The 20884-nt window shown below is 40.8% G+C and overlaps 1 long non-coding RNA gene across 1 annotated transcript in view; it reads left to right on the top strand.

Annotated features, from left to right (window-relative positions):
• Positions 1 to 16416, top strand: part of LOC114484479 (uncharacterized) — a 44962-nt gene extending 28546 nt beyond the window's left edge. The window contains exons 2-5 of the long non-coding RNA XR_003677415.2: positions 596 to 737; positions 2961 to 3028; positions 15395 to 15626; positions 16139 to 16416. This is a non-coding gene — a long non-coding RNA (uncharacterized lncRNA). The remainder of the gene's footprint in view (positions 1 to 595; positions 738 to 2960; positions 3029 to 15394; positions 15627 to 16138) is intronic.
• Positions 16417 to 20884: the final 4468 nt, after the last annotated feature.

The following is a 20884-nucleotide window of genomic DNA, read 5'->3' as shown; positions in this document are numbered from 1 at the left end:
TTTAGTACAGTCATGAACACTGTGATTCTCTAAGAGAAAGGGTGGAAGAGGGGTTTGAAGGAGAATCATTTCACACTCCTCCCCACCCCCAACCTTTCTTACCACAGCAGTTATGATGACGCCACCTCTGGCTCCTAAATGCTGTGGAAATTTTATTTACAAGTATATATTTCTGCATGTAAAAACTGTAAAGTAAAAGTTTATTTGTTGTTATTCATTATTCAGTTCTGTTATGTACATATCTTCAAGAAAGTCTTATGTAATGATCAAAAAGGGGGTTAGATACTATAATAGATCGTCTGCAAAGATAACTGTGCCTCCCATCAAGCAGTGAAAACTGTTTCCCCTCCCCTTGACTCCAGTTGGTCTTGTGCCTTGCTATGACCTATAGAATGTGATAGAAGCATTGTTGGGCAAGTTCTAGGCCCTGCCCTTCAGAGGTCTGGCAGCTTCTGCTTTCACCTGTTTATAGAGTAAAATAAGAGTTGAACCATAATTGTAAGAGAGAGAATGAGAGACCAGCCAGCTCCCAGACATTCCAGTCACCCCTGCAGAGATGCCCAGCATGTAGATGAAATCATCTTTGACATTCCAGGTTCATGTGAAGTTTCCAGCTGACTGCAGTCACACAAGAGATTCTAGTGAAGAGGAATAACCATGTGAAGAGGAAGAACCACCAACTGAGCCTGGCGAACTCTCAGAATCATGAAAATAAAATAAGTAACTGAAACACTAAGGTAGGTACTAAAATAGTACCTAGGGAGAAAATCTTGTGAAATATAAAATAAAAACCCATTGTCAGGACAAAGGAGCTCAGTGTAGATGGATAGAGAAGGCCCCAGACAAACAGGAGAGTACAGAATTCTTTTTTTTTTTTTTGCGGTACGCGGGCCTCTCACTGTTGTGGTCTCTCCCGTTGCGGAGCACAGGCTCCGGACACGCAAGCTCAGTGGCCATGGCTCACGGGCCCAGCCGCTCCGCGGCATGCGGGATCTTCCCGGACCGGGGCACGAACCCGTGTCCCCTGCATCGGCAGGCGGACTCTCAACCACTGCGCCACCAGGGAAGCCCGCAAAATTCTTATCTTGAGTTAGGGTTCAATGGCTGGGACAAGTGTTCTAGACCTGTGTTTCCAGTATAACTTTTTTCGATGATGGAAATATTCACCTGTGACTATTGAGAACTTGAAATGTGACTAGTGCATGTATGGAGCTGAGTTTTAATTTTTATTGAATTTTAATTAATTACATTTAAATTTAAATAGCTCCATGTGGCTAGTGACCACCATATTGGACAGTGTAGCCACTATATCACATGTCAGACTTCATCCTGATGAAGGGATAAAAATCAACAACTCAACCCAAAATTGTGTCTTTTCACCTGTACTCCTCCTCAGAATTCTGAGAGGAACCTCATTATACTCAGACCTTCATCTGCTTTAGAGTCTCAGCTGAGAATGACCATATAATCTGTCAATTTGCGCATTTGGAGAACCAAGAATTAGAAGTGGGTTCCCCCTTGTTATGGTCTCTGAGTAAACAGAGAATAAATAGGAGCTGAGAATAACTTTTTTAAAAAAAAATCTGTCTTTGCCTCTTATTCTATGTCTATAAAGTCTTGAAGTAAAAGCACCTGTTATAAAGGAAATTGTTAAGAGCTTTAATTAGGGTATTGAAATGCAAACCCAAACATATATAGGTATGTGGTGTTTCCCAAACTTCTTTCAATATAGAAATACTTTGTGTGTGACCTCTATTAATCTCTTACAGCAGCAATAGGACACATTTGGGGAATGCTCTCCTAGAAAACTGCAGAATTTTTATTAAACTGGGTTAAATGTCATAATGAAGTATTGAACACTTCAACCATGAATACTACGTGGTAACTTTCCAAAATCAATTCCATTTCCTTAATTAGAAAATTAATCATTTGAGATTATTAAACAAATATGAGGCACGATTAAAATGATGATTTTCATTTCCTTATGGGTTAATTTTTAAATATTTAACAAAAATAGAATAATACTTTTCTCAGAGAGGGCAAGATTATAGCTAAGATTTCATTATATGGTAACTAGACTCCAAAATTTTCAAACACTATTTTTAACATTCCTACCTCCTAAAGGCAATATTGACATTCACATGAATAAAATCATTCCTCTTCTATACCCATCTGGCAGTAAACCATGATTTTCCAAAGAGCCGAGGATAAATAATTATTCCAAGGACTCTTTTTTGCTGGAAAGACATTCTTACTTTCTTAGGAGAATATAATTCGTTCTGCTTCATTGTTGGATTTAACACCAGTGAAATTGAAAATATATTATTCCTACTACCTATGAGTCCTCAAAAGACTCTCCTACCCTCCAGAGTTTGTTCCAACTGGTTCGTCAAATTAAGGTAGACAAGCAAATTATTCCAGTCACTTAAAGATCTGGTTAAAATGTGAGAAAATATCTCTTCTCCCCAAATTCCTATTCATGGAATTTTATGGTTGATAGCAATCCTCAAAGGTCATCTTCTCCACCTTCTTATTTATGAGGCCATCAAAATTAGAACAGTCTGAACAAGTGGTGGTTTTCCAAATTGTACACAAGTCACTAGGACTACAAGTGTGTGTGTGTGTGGGGGGGGGGGGTGGCGGGGGGGGTGTCTCTAGGACCACCTCAGGGTGAAAGGGGACAGTGAGGAAGGGAGAGACTCTAATCTCCCATCAGAACACCCCACCTAACTGTTTGTATATCGAGGTACTTCATATTTCATTTGAAGAGAGGGTTCCACTGCTAAAAGTATGCCAAGTCTGAAGAATAACTCCTCTAAAAAGGTGAACATCACGTGTTGATTTCTGAGATGTTTATCAAAGTATCTCAGGAGCCAGACACTGGTTCAACTATTCATGAAATGTAAAAACATTTAAAAGAACAGAGGAGTGTTTATTCTTAAATCACATTTTTTTTCCAGGTGTTTGATGAGCTCCAAGGGACTATCTAAGCTCAAATATTTGCACCTATGAAAAGTATGTGTAGCAGGTAAGAATCTCAGGCCACAAGTGCAAGCTTTTAAAATGTATTTCATTTTTCTTCAGCTGACTTAATTTCTATTTTTATGTTCTATTACCCTGATATCTGATGCACTTTGCCCCTGCTCAGAGTGTGTAGGTAATTCCAAGGCATCCGGGTGGGTCTCTGGTCCCTGATCCTGTCTGCCCTCAATGGCATCCTCTGAAATGTCCTCTTTCCCACCTGGCCTCAGGTCTTGGGTACATATGGATCCTGTTTACTCCTGACCACAAAGTCTCTTAAGTCCTCTCTATTGGAGGCTTGTGCCCATCGCTTCGTCTCTCAGGAAAGCATTCAGCTGCTTCCAGCCCACCTGGGTTTGGGGGACCATGTGAGGGTGTCTCAGGCTCCCCTGGGCAGACAGTCCTCCACCATATCTATTGCTTCCCCACCGTGGTGCTGAGGGGAGACCCATAAAGCTTGCTGTCTCTCCCAGTTCAACTCAGGAAGTGAAGCACAGCTCTTCTTTGTCACTGGAGCCCCAAAACTTTTCAAGGGCATGCCCCAGCAGTGGGCACCAAGGCAGAGGACCCTCTCCAGAAAACAACAGTATCTAAGTGTGCTCTGATTCTTCTCTCTTATGGATATCATAGTTGAGAGGATGGGAAAACTGTCTTGAACTGAGAATATTTTCTTCAAAAACCATTATTCTGTTCTAAAGCCTTCAGAATCCAGGCTCTTGCAACTCAGAACACCTTTTATCTCAAGACAGTTGTTTCTGCTATCATTCCAAAGGCCTATTTTAATACTCAGAGAATTGCCTACTTACCTTCCTAGAAGCTGCCCCAGTGGAGGTAAGGAGATTGATAAGAGACAGAGGTGGACAGGGGAAAAAATGCATCAGTTAATACATCAGTATCATATCTTTCTACACAAGCATAAGGGGGAAGTACCCATCAGGTTCTGATCAATTTCTTGACATCTCTTCAATGCTCATCACTGTTTCATCCCTTTCTCCTTGTTATATATATTCTCTAACCAGGACCATCTACATAATTTGAGAAGCCCAGCACAAAATAAAAATGCAAGGCCCCTTGTTCAGAAATTACTGCTAATTTCAAGACAGCTATAGCAGAACATTAAACCAAGCACAGGGCCCTTTTGAACACAATGGCCTGGGTCACACCCATGAAGCCAGCCCTGTTTCTAACCCTTAAAGCACCTCTTTCCTTGATTTTTAGTGGAGTGTTGTTTGTATTGTCGAAAGAAAACTCAGAGAACTTTACTTGATATGAATAATTTATTGAATGAGAAGCAAGAACGGGGAGATTTCAAACTCAAAACTGGTATAAAGTTCAGAGGCATGGCATTACAGGATAGCTTCTAAAGTGAAAAGGAGGATGTTGTTTAGCCTTTACAATGATTAGTTATTACATTGGGGGTTTCCAGACTGAAGGAGGTTGGTGAAAAGTGATTATCTTATACCATTTAGGGAAGATGACTTAAGTTTTATGATTATCAAAGACATTGACAAGAAATAACCTAAATTACATTTCGTTCATGAAATGAACCACTTAGTTTTGCATAAGTGGCTTAAATGGTTTTTGTCAGCTTGAGGGATTTTTTTTTTTAAGATTTTTTTGATGTGGACCATTTTTAACATCCTTATTGAATTTGTTACAATACTGCTTCTTTTTTTTTCTTTTCTTTGGAGCACAGGCTCCGGACGCGTAGGCTCAGCGGCCATGGCTCACGGGCCCAGCCGCCCCGCGGCATGTGGGATCATCTCGGGCCCGGGCACCAACCCCTGTCTGTGGGATCTTCTCGGACCGGGGCACGAACCCGTGTCCCCTGCATCGGCAGGCGGACTCTCAACCACTGCGCCACCAGGGAAGCCCTGCTTCTTTTTTTATGTTTTGGTTTTTTGGCCACGAGGCATGTGGGATCTTAGCTCCCCAGCCAGGGATCGAGCCCTCAACCCCTGCATTGGAAGGCAAAGTCTTAACCATTGACCACCAGGGAAGTCCCCAGCTTGAGGGATTTTTAAACCTGGTTTCATTTCATTTTATTTTAAAAGAATTATCAAAATAACTTAAGACAATCTAAATGTCAGTAATAGGAATTCATAACATAAATTACAGAATTTCTATATGATAGACGACTATGCAGTTATTTATAATCATGTGGGGATAGTAAACAACATGGAAAGATGTTACCATGATTCTATATATTGGAAATGTTAACACACCTGCCCTGACCACACCCCGTTGTGAGGGAAACAGCCCCACCCATTCCTCTTGCAGCCAGGCAGGGGGGCCTTGCTTTACCACGTTTCCTCCTTCCACTATTGTTGACTGGCTCAGGAGAGTAACAGATCCAAGGGTAGCCAATTAGTAGCCTTGCCAGCAACCTGTTGTCTCTATGTGCTGGATGAAACACAGCAGGGCAAAGTTTGAAATTTGTACTAAAAACCCAGAAATCATGAGACAATAAGAGTGAGAGCTCAGTTAAAAGGCAATAAGGTAGATTAAAGATTGAGAAACTGCTGTAAGAAGTAGTAAACTGAAACTGTGAGGGAACAAAAATTAAGAATAGTAGACAGAGCAATTGAAGGCGGGGCAAACAGGCAGATGGAGGGCAGCCAACCATGCTGTCAACGCAGCTCTGCAGCGGGGACTCCAGCTCCTGCTGTGGGGTTCTTGGCAGATGCCTGGGCTCCAGATCCAGACTCCAGCCCTTTGCACAGGAACCTGCCCAAACCTGGCCCCTGTTCTTAGATTTCCAAGACAATTTCCTTGTCATTCATTGTAAATCCTTTAAGGACTGGCCTCAGTGGATCTCTGTCTTGCAACCGTTACAAGGGTGTGTAGACTATGAGCCCAGTTTTATTTTTAATGTTTGCTTACATGTATCTATGGATATGAGGTAGAGTCACCAACTTACTAACAAAATTCTTAAATGTACCAAGATTACGTTGCTTCTTTATTTCTCCATTAACTGATCTGATCCCCTAAAAGATACTTCTCACTGGGTGCCTGGGACAATTAGACTTGGCAATGTTCCAATCTTCTGTGGCATAAATGTTTCCGTCCACTTTACACATTTATTTAGATTTCAACTCGCTCAGTTTTTGTTAAAGATATACCTGCATGTAGACAAAATAACATATTTGTAAGGCTATTCATTGCAGCATTGCTTATAATAGCAAAATTTTATCTGTGTTCATCAATAAGGAAAGAGTTGAATAAATTATGAAGTATCCTTACACTACTCTCCAAAAAGCAAACAAAAGAATGGGTACACTATACACTGTCCTGATACAGAAATCCCAGTGATACATTTTATATGGGAAAAAGGGCCAAAAATAGTTATGCTACCTTTGCTTTAAGAAAATGAAAAAATAAGATTAAAAATATGTATTAACGTTTCTAGTAATAGCATAGAGAAACTCTGGAAAGATACACAAGAAGCCAATTAAAATTGTGTTCTTTGAGAGGAATGCTATTGGGGGATTAGGAATGGGGTGGTTGGGAAAGCAAGAGTTTTTTCTGTACATTGTATAAATCTATGGACCATGTCAATATTTTACTATAAAAATGAAGCATATTTTTTAAAGCAATAACATTCAATCCATAGTTTCAAATAGTATCTTTTGTGTGACTGAGTAAAATGATCCATCCCTCAGACTTACCCTAATGCTCTACGAATAGCATCTGATTAGGGTAGATTAAGCCATCTAATGGTGGTAGAATGCAGTGCGAGGGACTTGGACCCTTGCTGGCCGTCTCTCTTTTTTGCCTGGTCATGCCTTCCCTCTGGCACTGCAGCTGAAGTTGGCAACTGGTGTCCTTTACCGTCGTCTGGTCTTAATGTGGTCTGGCCCAGTGGTGCTACCAGGCTGACTTGGTCTTATCTTAGCACTTGATGGTGCTCAGGACCTCCCGGGTCTCTCCCGTAGCCCCCAGCTGGCTCTGCTTTGAGTCTGATCCCACAGCCTCTACTATAAGATCATCCTTCCCAGGCCTGCTGACTTCCACAGGGTAATCTTCTGATTTGACCCCCCATCCCCCCACCCCATTCCCCACCTCCTCTATCAGGAAACCCTGGACCCAATCAGTGGCATGCAGAAATTAGAAGAGCACTGGAAAGCTAAACCTTCTTCCTGCATATATCTCCCAGAGAGAGCTTCCCAGTTCACACTGATATGGCCAACTTCCATGTTGGTAGGTGGGAAACTTACAAGGCTATCTTCCCAAGAGACCCAGGAAGAGATCCTGGGCAAAGGCCCCTGCCCTTAGCATCCTGTCCACTTACACACACTTGGCTTTGGTCTAGAGGGGGATTTTGTTTTATAAGTTTTACTTTTAAAAGGAGCAAGTTTTTTTAATGTTAATTTTCTGTTGTTAACTGGTGAGGACATGAGAGTTTGATGTATTGTCCTTTGTACTTTTCTGATTTTTTTTCTCAATTATTATTTTTTTAAATTTAAAGACAAAAATTCAATCAAGCCATTTTTGATTGGGCCATTTTTAGAACTATTTTGGGGGAACTATTTTGGGGGGCCTATTTTAATAGGGCCATTTTTAGAACTCTTTTGGGGGAACAAGCTGGGATTTGATTCAGTATCATGATTGGTTTGTGAGCTGCACAAAAAGTGAGGTGGGGAGGGGTTTCGAAAATTAAAAATGGAAGATACCCCCCCACACACATATACAAACACACAATACCCCAGTCAATGTTTATTTCTCTTCTACTATCCAGATAGTTGTTGCAGATAACTAGTTTATTTGGCTAGTTCAGACTCAGACTAAGAAACAGATAAAGGGAGATAACTTATGTGGTTCTTCCATAACTCTCTTTTCTCAAGTGAGAAAATTTGGTCTTTGAGGTCCATCCTATTTGATCAAGAGAATGCTGACCTTCTTCCTTAGTTATAGCAGATTTTATTCAAGGTAAAAATGTACTCAGAAAAATACTACCTCTTTGGAAATCTGCCTCCAGATTTCTCTTACGTACAAAATAACTCTTGTGTTTTTAAGCTACTGTAGTTGGGTTTCTTTTAATATCAACCTGACTTAATTCCTAACTGATGTAATCATGGGTGGGGAATTTATTCATCCATTCAACAGATTATTATTGAAAATCCAGGTCCCAGGCACTGTGCTAAGTGTTGAGGATTCTGTTACTAGATATTGGAATAATGGGAAAAAAATAGTTATAATTATGGTTATGCTGAGTCCCTTTTCCATTTGCCCCTCCACGTCCGCTCTCCATGCACCCTGCTTTGTACCCCTGGGAGGTTGACCCATACGGATGTCATCAGTGAGCTCCCTTACTCTTTGGCTTCAGCTGGATTATTTATTCCCCCAGCTCCCTCCTGTGGGATTGCTACACACTGGCTTCATCCGTCTCCTGAAAGTCCCAGCTCCTCTTGGGCATCCCTTTCCAACTATTCTCTGTCTCCAGGTTCTGGTAAATACCCCCTTTTCTTATTTATTCAGGCCTCAGGTGACTAGTACAGTTGTACTAAGCTTGGGGTTTCACCACATCCTTCCCAGGCCTTTATAAAGAGTTCCTTTACAAAATGCTCCTCAAATTAGTCAGTTGGATGGGCTATCTACTTCTAATGACACAACTATCATTTTATCAAGAACTCCTTTTGTGTTAAGACACTGCCAGGTGTGTCATTTCACTGAATCTTTACAATCTTGTTAACACTTTACCAAGTAAGGCTGAAGAATAGAGATTAAGTTAACCATAACCAAGTTGTTAACTAGGTTATTTTATATTCCTAACGAGGAAACTTACAGAGATAGGCACACCCTTATACAAAACAGCACAATTAGCATTTTTCATGGGTATACCCCTCCACCTTGCTCCCACCCTAGCTTTCCTTTCTGTGCGTCTGGCTCACAGCATCCCAGGGCTGCCTCCTGAGGTGCAGGGTTCCCTTCCTGATGCCTCTCTCTGGCCAGCCGTCCCAGCAGTTCTCCTGGCTCTAGCCACAGTTACTTTCTCTGTGCCTCAAGCTTTCAGAACACTGCCCTCCCTTCCCTTCGGTAATGGCAAGTTATCTAAATAATAATACTGCAGCACCTGCCAATAATTATGATTACCTCTCTGAGGGATAGCCAGAACTCTAGTTGACCCATTACCTTCATTTAAACAAAGGGCTTGACCTGTACTGTTAATTTTAGAGACAACTGTGATGATTAGGAGAGACATTTTGGTATTTATGTCCGTATTGACTGCAGATCCACGTGGTATAAAGTGGTCTTGTGCAAGATACTAAGAAAATCTCTCATATTTCTTGGTTCTTAAAACTAACTCTCTCAGGGCTTCCCCTGGTGGCGCAGTGGTTGAGAGTCCGCCTGCCGATGCAGGGGACACGGGTTCGTGCCCCGGTCCGGGAAGATCCCACATGCCGCGGAGCGGCTGGGCCCGGGAGCCATGGCCGCTGAGCCTGCGCGTCCGGAGCCTGTGCTCCGCAACGGGAGGGGCCACAACAGTGAGAGGCCCGCGTACCGCCAAAAAAACTAACTAACTCTCTCGTTAGTTTTGTGAAACAATTCTGTGGCAATTTTCCACCAATGTAATTTGATTCCTGGAATTATTTTCCATTATGTGTCTTTAAAAATTTTGAGTTATATATTCCACGTTAGGAGAATTCTCCAGGCAACGTGTAGAGTTAAGAGAGGTTAAAAAAAAGATCATTTTTGATAGTGAAACAGTACTCCCTGTTACCTTTCATTTGGGTAGAAAAAGTCCAGCCAAGTCCATTTATCAGTACAAAGGAAAATAAGAAATTTAGCCTCCTAAACACTTTCACATTCTCTTTTCATGCTATAAGACATTTTTAAGAAAAGAGTTGTGTCCAAAAGTGCATTCAGTATGTTTCCCCAGACAACATACATTCTATGGCTTCAACTTATTTGTTTCTAATATTACTGGGAGGCAGGAAAAAATATCCAAATGGTTCTAGTTGCATAACAAAACCTACATGCCAGGAACTCTTAGAATTGCAATTCTAGAAGCAGCCCTCCAAATGTGCATGTCCTGTTTCCATTATCCAATCAATGGTTGAGTGGTTTAGTATGTCCTAACTAGAGAAGCCTTGTTTATAGTGAATGATACCAATGGCAAAGAATTCTGCCAAAACATTCTGTTGCACAGGTCTGAGGCTTGCCTGAAGCATGGAACTCAAGAAACCCAGTAGTCATTTGGCTTGGCGTGGTACATTTAATTCCAACATGGAATTTTCGAGAAAGTGTGGAATCCCTTGTAATATTCTTCTCCTAAGACTGTGGAGAGAAATATATTACTCACACCTACCAATTTTCCTTTACTTCTGCAGTAATAAGACAGAGACTGAAGAGTAGAATAACTCTGGTAGTTTTAAAACATGGCTGCAAACTCTTTGACACTCCTCCTACTGAGAGGTGGGGTCTTAGCCGCTCCCCTAGAATCTGACAAGCTTGTGACAGCTTTCAGACATACAGAATTGGCACAGGGATGCTATGTGATTTCCAAAGCTGGGTCATAAAAGGCCACATAGCTTATGCCTTGTTTCTGGCACATTCTTCTTAGAGCCTTGAGCATGTAAAACTCTGACCGCATTGAATCTGCCATGCTGGAAAGGCCTGGAGTAGGCACTCTACTTGACAGTCCCAGCTGAGTCCAGGCTCCCAGCAATCCATTCCTGTCAAGGAAATAGAAATGTGAATGAAACTGACTTGGACCCTCCAGACCAGCCCAAATTTTCCAGCTGAATACCGTCAAGCAAACAAAATTTGGGGAAGTTTATTTTGTAGCAAGAGGTAACCAGAACAATTATCTCCTAGGTTAACTGGTCATTGGTCAGCACACCACTATTAAGCAGCATAGTCTGCTTGATAGATAAGAAAATGAACCACATAGTTACACAGTAATGCAGGGCTAGAGCTTGATTTCAGCTATTATTGAGAACTGTTTGTTCTTTGTTCACTATGACATCTTTTCATGCTGGTCATAAAATTTTCAAACTAGAATATTAAAAATAACTAAGTCATTGGCTATTGGTTTTTGAAATTCATTGATCAAACTGTATTCTCTGGAGCCTTAGGGTTCCAAAAAAGATGACTCAAGGCTCATCCTGGGAGAGGAAGCAATAGGGGTAGAATGGCCAAGCAGGGGAGGTTCTGGCCCTGTTTCAAACCAAATTTGTTCTGCCTTTAGTAGCTGTATAAAGTGTGTTGATATTCTACTTACGATATGTTTTTAAAAATACGTTTCATTACTAAAACAAAACTAACAAGAAAGTTTTCAGAGTAGTGATGTCATCCAAAATCCTTATTTTAAAATTAAAAATCCACGTCCTGACAAACAAAGCATTGTTTCTTGCCCAGAGTTATATCTAGTTATTGGCCAATCAAGTTCTATGATTCTTATTACAGTGATTTTATCATGATTATACAATTAGCCTGTGTCATGCATATTAGCAACACCCAAGACAGAGATGAGTTTATTTATCCAATTAGTATCTACTGAACATCTATCAGGTACCAGCTCCCATACCAAGTCCTGGAGATGTGGTGTTGAACATGATGGGCAAGGTCATCGCTCTTATCAGGGTTACCACTCAAAAGGAAATCATTATCAACCAGTCATCCATGAGCTTCGTTTCCATAAATGGCTTTGTCTTCTGTCTCCATCTTATTCATAATGAGAACTATCCATAAAGAAAATGTTAAAAGTCATATCATTTAGTTTCTTGCTGAGGACAAAAGGGGAAAAGGAAGGAAGCAGGGAACTATAATGATCTAGAAACAGGAATAATTAGGTTCCAATTAAGCAGAGTAGGGCCATTATATAAAAAACAAGGCAATCTAGAGTTTTTAAATTCCTGTAAAGTTGCCAAAATGAATTTTCAAGAAGTCTTATCCACTTCTTTGTGTTGTTTATTCAGTTTTGTTGAGAACATCTCAATTATTCCAGGAAGGTTTTAAGTGCTACATGTTTCAGGTAACATTTATATAACATATTTTATAAAGATCAAACTAAACACAGGTAGGAATGTGGGATAGTTTTCAAAAAGAAGTAGGCTACTTAAGAGGAATGTGGACGTGGGTGATTTCTGAGCCTCCGCAGGTATAGAGCTAACAAATAAAGTATCTCATCAGTCCAGTCTTAAAATTTAATCTCTTCAGGTCAACCAGTTGTAGAACCTGCGAACCAAATAACTCTTAATGACTGAGTTAACACCCGGACTCTCTATTTTTAAAGATTCAAAAGGGATAGTTTACACTTTCTATTTTAATTTAAAGTTAAATAGATAAGGCTTTGCTTGAACTCTTGAGAAAGTTTAGCTGTAGGAACAATCTTTCCAACTCATTCTCTTCTTTAAAAGACTTCAGTTTTGGCACAATTATTTTCAATTCATCCACAAATCCTTTACATTGCACAGTCCGTAATTTCAAGCCAAAAGCCTTTTTCTTTGTTAATAGAGAAAGCTCATTTATATGGCACTGTCATCAGGAAGTAGTGTGTTACGGCAAGCTAAAATTCCAGAGTGACCATTTTTACTACATATGAATTACTAATTTTCACGTCTATAAAAACAAACCAGAATATCACACACAACTGTGTACTGATGATTTCACTTTTGGTGGTTCAAATGGCACGACAAAGATTGAGCCTCAGCATCACATCGTAAACATTTAGTCCCACTGACTACAATAATAGATATAAATGATGACAAATATTGGGCTGGGTCTCCACTAATATGAGAACAAAACTTTGAAGTCTTTTAAAATGAAACTTTATTATGAGCTTTTACTTCCATTTGTCTAGAAAGCATCCTTAACAAGAAAAAATTGAACTTCATACACACTCACAAATACACACATATAGTTACATATATTTATCTATCTCCCCACATTAGAGATGAAACCTGTGATTATAGCCTGTATCTTGAAGCTTTATATATCAAGCTCCTAGCACAGAAGCACAACCCAAAGATGGTACTCAATGAATGTTTGTTAAGAGAATAGAAAATAAATAATATTTTATCACATTTCACTTACATCGATTAATTTTGTTTTGTTTTGTTTTACAACAGTCTTATGACTGAAAAAGGTTGACTACAAAAATGAGGCTTAGAATATTTGTCACTATTACAGCTATAGTATTATTATGTAGTGGGCCCAGAACTGGACTTTTCTGACCAAATCCTGAATGACACACTGGTCTAGAGTCTCATGATTCACCCTTAGGCCCGAAGTAGAAAACTATCTTTCCTAGGACCAGGGATCTCCCCTCTTTAACTGAGCAAGTCTGTCCCCTAGCAAGGTGGAAAAGCCTGCTAAGTAGGTAACAGGGAGTATCTGCCACAATGTTCTTACGTAGGAAATTGAAAACCTTCTGTTGCTTCCACCCAGTTTAAAAACAAAAAATTGTAGTATCTAGAGCCCTTCCTGGCCACCAGTATTATTACGTTCCTACCTTTTCATCTTTGTCCCATCCCTTCCACAGGGCTAATAACTTCAGTCCTCTCCGCTTCTGAGTTGGACAGCCCTTCTGGGTGCACCATCACTTCTTAGCTGTCCATCTTCTCTGCATGGACCCCTGACAGCTTCCACTTCCCAGGGCCGCCCTATGGGCAGCTGCTTTTCCACACTCCGGGCCCCCCTACTGTGGAAAATAGGACCCAAACAAATTAAACACTCTTCTATGTGTCTTAAATGTGAATTCCTAAGAAGAAAATCATCAGTAAGTCCTAATGACTACATCAGTCAAAATTGAAACCAAATATATTAGATCCATTGAAACAAAGTATATTAGACGGCACAATTTAGTAGTGAAATAATTTCAGAATTATTTACGTAGAATTCCTAAAAGATAAATTCTCACTCTACTGACTTGAATCAAGATTTCAGTCCTTGGTCAGCAGTCACCACTGGACATGTAATTAGATTCAAAATAACACATTCTAAATTGGTCTCTTAACTCTCGCAAATTGTTTTCTGCCCCTCAGCTTTACCCCTCAGCCTCTACTTCTCCCTGGATTGTTCCAGACTTGTATCAGGATTTCACCTCTATTATTAGCCTAAACTTGTTTTTTAGCAAAATGACAATCAAATGTCAGGAAATTGGTAGCGTGCTGCCTGATTCTGTGTTGCGCAGTTTGGAGAGCGGATGTGGCCACAATGTGGAGAGCAGTCAGTGGGGCTGTAGGAGGGAGACGAGAGAAAGCAGGACAGATTCCCCTGTCCCTGGCGTGCATGGAACATCTGTTCCTGTATATTAAATGGAGAATCAGACTCACTACAGCGCTATAAACCAACTTCTGAGGCATAATTGGGTAGTTAACATTCAAAAGAAATAGTAGGCTCTGTAAAAACAATTTTCTCTTGGCAAGTGGGAAATTACTATTGAAATTTTGTATAAGATTAAATAATCTCTTATCACCATTTCAACAGTGGATTTCAAAACAAACCTAAAAGTGTTCTGTCTTATTTCATTTGGTCTTACAATGATAAACAGACAGATTGGTGGTCCTCTCCTCTCCACCTCCCTGCACGTAGGGATGTGTGTGGTGTACATACATTCATTAAACATATAGAAATTGACCATCTATTATGGGCTGGACACTGTAGGTAGAGATGATAGTGTTCAAGACCAACAAAATGCCTGCTTTCGGGGAGGTTACATTCTGGTGAGATGTGACTATAAATAGCCATCATACAATAAATGAATAAGCTATATATGTATACATATGTAGAGCATTCATACATATATATGAATGCTGTGTACTGTATTATATATGAAAACATGATGGATGAAATGAAAAATATATACATATTAAAAATATATATTTTATATATATAATTAAAGCAGATTTGAGAGCTACTGTAGAATGGGTGGTAAGAAGCCATCTCTAAAGAGGTGTCATTTAAGATGAAATCTAAGAAGCAGCCAGCCACAGAAAGGTCAGGAGATCTTCATTCCAGGAAGAGAGAACACCTAGGCCAAAGGGTGTAAGGGAGAATAAGTGACACACTTGAAGAACAGGAAGGTCAATGGCTAAAGCAAAAAGGAAGAGGGGGATGAAGCTGGTGAGGTGGGCAGGCCAGGACCTTGTAAGCTGAGGTAAGGTATCTAGGCTTCATTCTACTCCTTGCCATACAGGATTCATTTTATTTATCCATTTGATTGTTGATAGGCATTGAGGTGTTTCTGATGCTATGATAAAGGATTTTATAATGAAAGGGTATATCTATACCTTCCTATCTCCTTTGGAAACACATACCCCGCTAACACCTAACACACTCTTTGTTTAGATAATAAGAAGGTATATCTAGGGCTTAATAGCACATTTTTACATTTTGAAAGTAATATATGTTATTTCTTGAAATGTAGAGGAAGAAACTACAAAAAAAGAAAATCATCATCCCTAGTATCCTATCACCCTGATGTCCTAGATACCCTCCTTTGTCTCTGAAAATCCATTCTCCACCCTACTTTGAGCTTTGGAAGCCTGATCTGCATAGGCTGCATTAACCAGCCCCCTTTGGCTTCTGGACTCCTATTAGACTTGGCTAATGGGAAGCACCAGCCAGAGATTGGAAGGATGGAAAACAGAGAAATTGAGGTATTTATTCTCATTGTTCACTTCCTGCTAGATCTCCATGGATTGGCTGTATCTTTCTATAAAAGGCCTCAGCTTCTGTTTGACAGCCCTCTTCACATAGCCACTCTCTGGGTTCTAACAACTATTCTCTTTAAATCCTTCCTACATCTTTGTAAATAGTCCCTTTATTAAATTCTCCTCAAAATACCTGGTCTGAGTGTGCCAATCGTAACTGTCAGGAACCTGACTGATAGACCAGAGATAATATTTTCTGTATTTATTCCAATATATTTTCAATAACTAACGCATAGTTTGGATCATTCTTTTGTCTCTTAATATTTTCCCATATTTTTCACTATTATTTGAAAACATTACTTGCATGGTAATATTTTTCCATTTATGATTTAAGCATTCAGTAATTATTGAACACTTAAATTATTTCCAATTTCTTGCTATCATGATATGATGAAAAATATCAGTATTCCTACCTTTCTGATTAAAAAGCTCTTTCCTGGGCTTCCCTGATTGTGCAGTGGTTAAGAATCCGCCTGCCAATGCAGGGGACATGGGTCCAGGAAGATCCCACATGCCCCGGAGCAACTAAGCCCGTGCACCACAACTACTGAGCCTGCACTCTAGAGCCCACGAGCCACAACTACTGAGCCCACGTGCCACAACTACTAAAGCCCGCATGCCTAGAGCCTGTGCTCTGCAACAAGAGAAGCCACGGCAATGAGAAGCCCGTGCACCGCAACAAACAGTAGCCCCCGCTCTCCACAACTAGAGAAAGCCTGCGTGCATCAACGAAGACCCAACGCAGCCAAAAATAAATAAATTATTTAATTAAAAAATAATAATAAAAAGCTCTTTCCTTACTCTGAGGTTATTAAAGTATTCTCCTATATTATCATCTAAAGCTTTATTGTTTTGCCTCATATTTAGATCTACAATATAACTATAGTGGAATTTTCTTTCAGGACACCCAAGCTGTCCCAACACCATTGATTTGAGTGACCATCCTTTCTCCCTTGGATTTGCAGGGCCACCTTTTTCATAAGTTATATGTCCATATATATGTAGGTTTATTTCTAGCCTTTAGTCTGTTCCATTGGTTTATTTATTCTTGTGTCAATAATACTATATTGTTTGAATTAACATGACTTCATAATAAGTCTTGATATCTAGTACAGTGAGTCCTTGTACCTCTTCTTCTTCTAAATTGTCTTGGCTATTCTTTTCTTTTATTTTTTTTTAGGAAGTTGAGAGGTGCTGAAGGATTTCCTGTTTTGTTTTTAATTTATTTTTTAAATGAACATACAATAACGTTGAATTTTTTGAGGGATACAGTTTTATGAATGTTAACACAACTATAGATTCATTTTATTACCACCCAAGTCCGGATATAGACAGCTTCATGACCCCAGAACTCTCTCATGCTGTTCCTTTGCAGCCACCTTCTTTCCCACCCCAGCCCCTGACAATTACTGATCTCTTCTCTATTGGTAGCGTTTTTCTTTTTCGAGAAATTCGTCTAAATGGAATCATACAGTATGTAACCTTTTGAAACTGCCTTCTTTCACTCAAGACAATGTCTTTGATATTTATCCAAGTTGTTGCATGTTCCTTTTTATTGCTGAGCAGTATTCCATTGTTTGGATGTGCCAAAGTTTGTTTAAATGTTCACCCTTTGGAGGACATTTTGGTTGTTTCCAGTTTTTACTGATTATGAAGAAAGCTGCTATAAACATTTGTGTGGGGGTTTTTGTGTCAACATAGATGTTCCTTTCATTAGGGTAAATACCTAGGAGTGCGATTGAGGGATAATAACTGTATGTTAAACTTTGTAAGAAACTGCGAAACTGTTTTCCAGAGTGCTTCTGCCATTTGGTATTTCCATTAGCAATGTTTGATAGTTCCAGTGGCAGAGCACTTGACATTGTCTCTTTTTTTTAAGCCATTCTAATAGTTTGAAGTGACGTGTCATTGTGGTTTTAATTGGCATTTCCAAGTGACTAACGATGTTGAACATCTTTTTATGTATATATTTGCCTTCTTCTCTTTGGTGAAGTGTCTCTTCAAGTATTCTGCTTTATTTTTTCTTGATTCACAGAGTTTATTTTCTTATTGTTGAGTTTAAGAAATTCTCTCTATATATTGGATACAAGTCTTTTTTGTAGGATATGTGTTTGAAAGTATGTCACGCTCATCTGTAATTTGTCTTTTCATCGTCTTAACTGTATCCTTCACAGAGCAAAAGTTTTTAATTTGAGAGAGAACTTTGATGCTGGTAGTGTGCCAAAGATGGCTGAAGCAATAGTTGTGGTAGAAATTCCCTGATGGCCTTAGGGCGATGTGGTGCCCGGCGTGTCTGTGATGGTGGTTGTAGGGGTCAGAAAAGGAAGGCCTGTGTGACCTTAAGTGGTCATCATCAACGGTCTTGCCCTCCAGGTGCAGCCCAAGCATGTGAATAGCAAGTAGTAGCAGCCAAGGTGGTGAGAGAAGAACAGATTAGAACAATACTGTCTGGGGTTTACGGAGTGACATCTTTACAGACTTCCCTTAATGGCATGGAATTCAGAGGAGGGGGAGGTCCCTTTTGTGCAGAGTGGTAAATTAAAATGAGTTCTTTGATCCCAACACATATTAAATGGTAGTAATTTCTCCTTTTCCTGTCCTGGGTGTTCCACTTCACCAGCTGCAGCAAGTTGACTATCCCATTAGCTTAGTACAACCTAAGAACACTCTGTCTTCCAAAATAATTACCTTGGGTTCATCTACAAAAGGCTGAAACTTTCCAATAAAAGCAAACACAAAGATGTGCTTTAAACAAGCTGTGTGCGCCCTCTCGTAGTTTCCTATGTCAGATTCCCAGAGAAAGTCCATTATTCCTCCAGAGGAGTTTTTTGATCACGTAAACAAATAGAGCATTCCGTTCCTCTTATGATTTGTCATAATGAATATTTTCAAATTAATGTATCACACAGTTAATAAGTATGGCATTATTGTTTTCTTATAAATTTGCTATCAAACTTTGGAATAAACAGGCCCATGGCAGCAGAATAGATCTATACAGTTTCAAATATTTTCAAAGCTTATTTCTATTCCTACCATTCTAATTTCTGAAAGAATAACAGAAGCATAATAAATTCCTCCTTTCTTGAACATAATTTTTTGAAGCTAATGAGAAATATAGGACACTAAAAACGTTAAGCCTCACAACTGAAATCTTTCAATATTTGTCCAACAAACATTAGCTTTTGTCCCATGTAATAGACAGTGGGATTTTCCTTTGCTGTTGATGTTTTAGAGTAATGAAAAGAAGGTGGGAAAGAGATGAGAATCTTCTTTATTTCTATAGAGGAAGATGTTTTCTATGATGAATTTTAAATGTATTTTAATATAGGTCTATTCCAAGTTAATATTAACATTAAGACACATTTTAGAATAACATAAGTTTAAAAGGGGGGCTTGGGACTTCCCTAGAGGTCCAGTGGTTAAGACTCTGCGCTTCCACTGCAGGGGGCACGGGTTCAAAGATCCCGCATGCTGTGTGGTGTAGCCAAAAAAAAAACGGGGGGGTTGTTATTTTGCAAAAGTCCTTCTTTGATAACATGGCCAAAGTCAATACTCAAGATGAAGAATAAATCCGTATTCATTTTTTAATGATTTAAAAAAATTATTTTTTTATTTTTTGGTTGCATTGGGTCTTCGTTGCTGTGCACGGGCTTTCTCTAGTTGTGGTGAGCGGGGGCTACTCTTCGTTGGCAGTGTACAGGCTTCTCATTGCGGTGGCTTCTCTTGTTGCAGAGCACGGGCTCCAGGCACGTGGGCTTCAGTAGTTGTGGCGCGCGGGCTCAGTAGTTGTGGCTCACGGGCTTAGTTGCTCCGCGGCATGTGGGATCTTCCCGGGCTAGGGATTGAACCCGTGTCCCCTCTATTGGCAGGAGAATTCCTAACCACTGCACCACCAGGGAAGTTCCTAAATCCATATTTATTAAACAAAAGGTATTAAGAGATGAAATGCTCTCTCTTTTTAAAGAATAAATAGGTGATAAATTCAGGATGATCAGTAATCTGACTGAGGTATTTTTAACCTGTCACCATAGGATCTGTCCCAGACGAACTTTTCTTTCCTCAACTTTAACCTCCTTACATTATTTCTGCTTCCTTACTTTCTCCTCTTCACTTTCTGAACTTTACTGTACTGTGCAGTGGTGGTGCAATAGGGGCTTAGTAATTCAGCTTTTCACAGCAAATATAGTAAGCACGTTCCAGCATGTAGTTAAATGAGTGTGAATGGATCCTTGAAGCCTCAAAGGAAGGCCAAGAGAATTTTAGCTTTCAGAAGATGCATTATCGATTAGCAGGCAAGATGGCGGAAGAGTAAGACGCGGAGATCACCTTCCTCCTCACAGATACATCAGAAATAGTACACGTGGAACTTCTCCTATAGAACACCCACCGAACGCTGGCAGAAGACCTCAGACCTCACAAAAGGCAAGAAACCCCCCACGTACCTGGGTAGGCAAAAGAAAAAAGAATAAACAGAGACAAAGAATAGGGACGGGTCCTGCACCAGTGGGAGGGAGCCGTGAAGGAGGAAAGGTTCCCACACCCTAGAAGCCCCTTCGCGGGCGGAGACTGTGGGTGGCGGAGGGGGAAGCTCCGGAGCCTCGGAGGAGAGCGCAGCAGCGGGGTGCGGAGGGCAAAGCGGAGAGATTCCCGCACAGAGGATCGGTGCCGACCAGCACTCACCAGCCCGAGAGGCTTGTCGGCTCACCCGCCGGGGCGGGCGGGGGCTGGGAGCTGAGCCTCGGGCTTCAGTCGGATCCCAGGGAAAGGTCTGGAGTTGGCAGAGTGAAAACAGCCTGAAGGGGCTAGGGCGCCACGGCTAGCCGGGAGGGAGTCCAGGAGAAGTCTGGAGCTGCCGAAGAGGCAAGAGACCTTTTCTTCCCTCTTTGCTTCCTAGTGCGCTAGGAAGGGGTTTAAGCGCGCCGCTTAAAGGAGCTCCAGAAACGGGCGCGAGCCGCGGCTGTCGGCGCGGACAGCAGAGACAGGTGTGGGATGCTCGGGTTGCTGCTGCCGCCACCAAGAGACCTGTGTGCGAGCACAGGTCACTCTCCACACCGCCCCTCCCAGGAGCTCGTGCAGCCCGCCACTGCCGGGGCCCCGGGATCCAGGGACAGCTCCCCCGGGAGAACGCGTGGCGCGCCTCGGGCCGGTGCAGCGTCACGCCGGCCCCTGCCGCCGCAGGCTCGCCCCGCATCCGTGCCCCTCCC

This window comes from Physeter macrocephalus, chromosome 20 (genome assembly GCF_002837175.3).
Source record: "Physeter macrocephalus isolate SW-GA chromosome 20, ASM283717v5, whole genome shotgun sequence".
Lineage (NCBI taxonomy): Eukaryota > Metazoa > Chordata > Mammalia > Artiodactyla > Physeteridae > Physeter > Physeter macrocephalus.
This window is presented reverse-complemented; position numbering and strand designations above follow the sequence as displayed.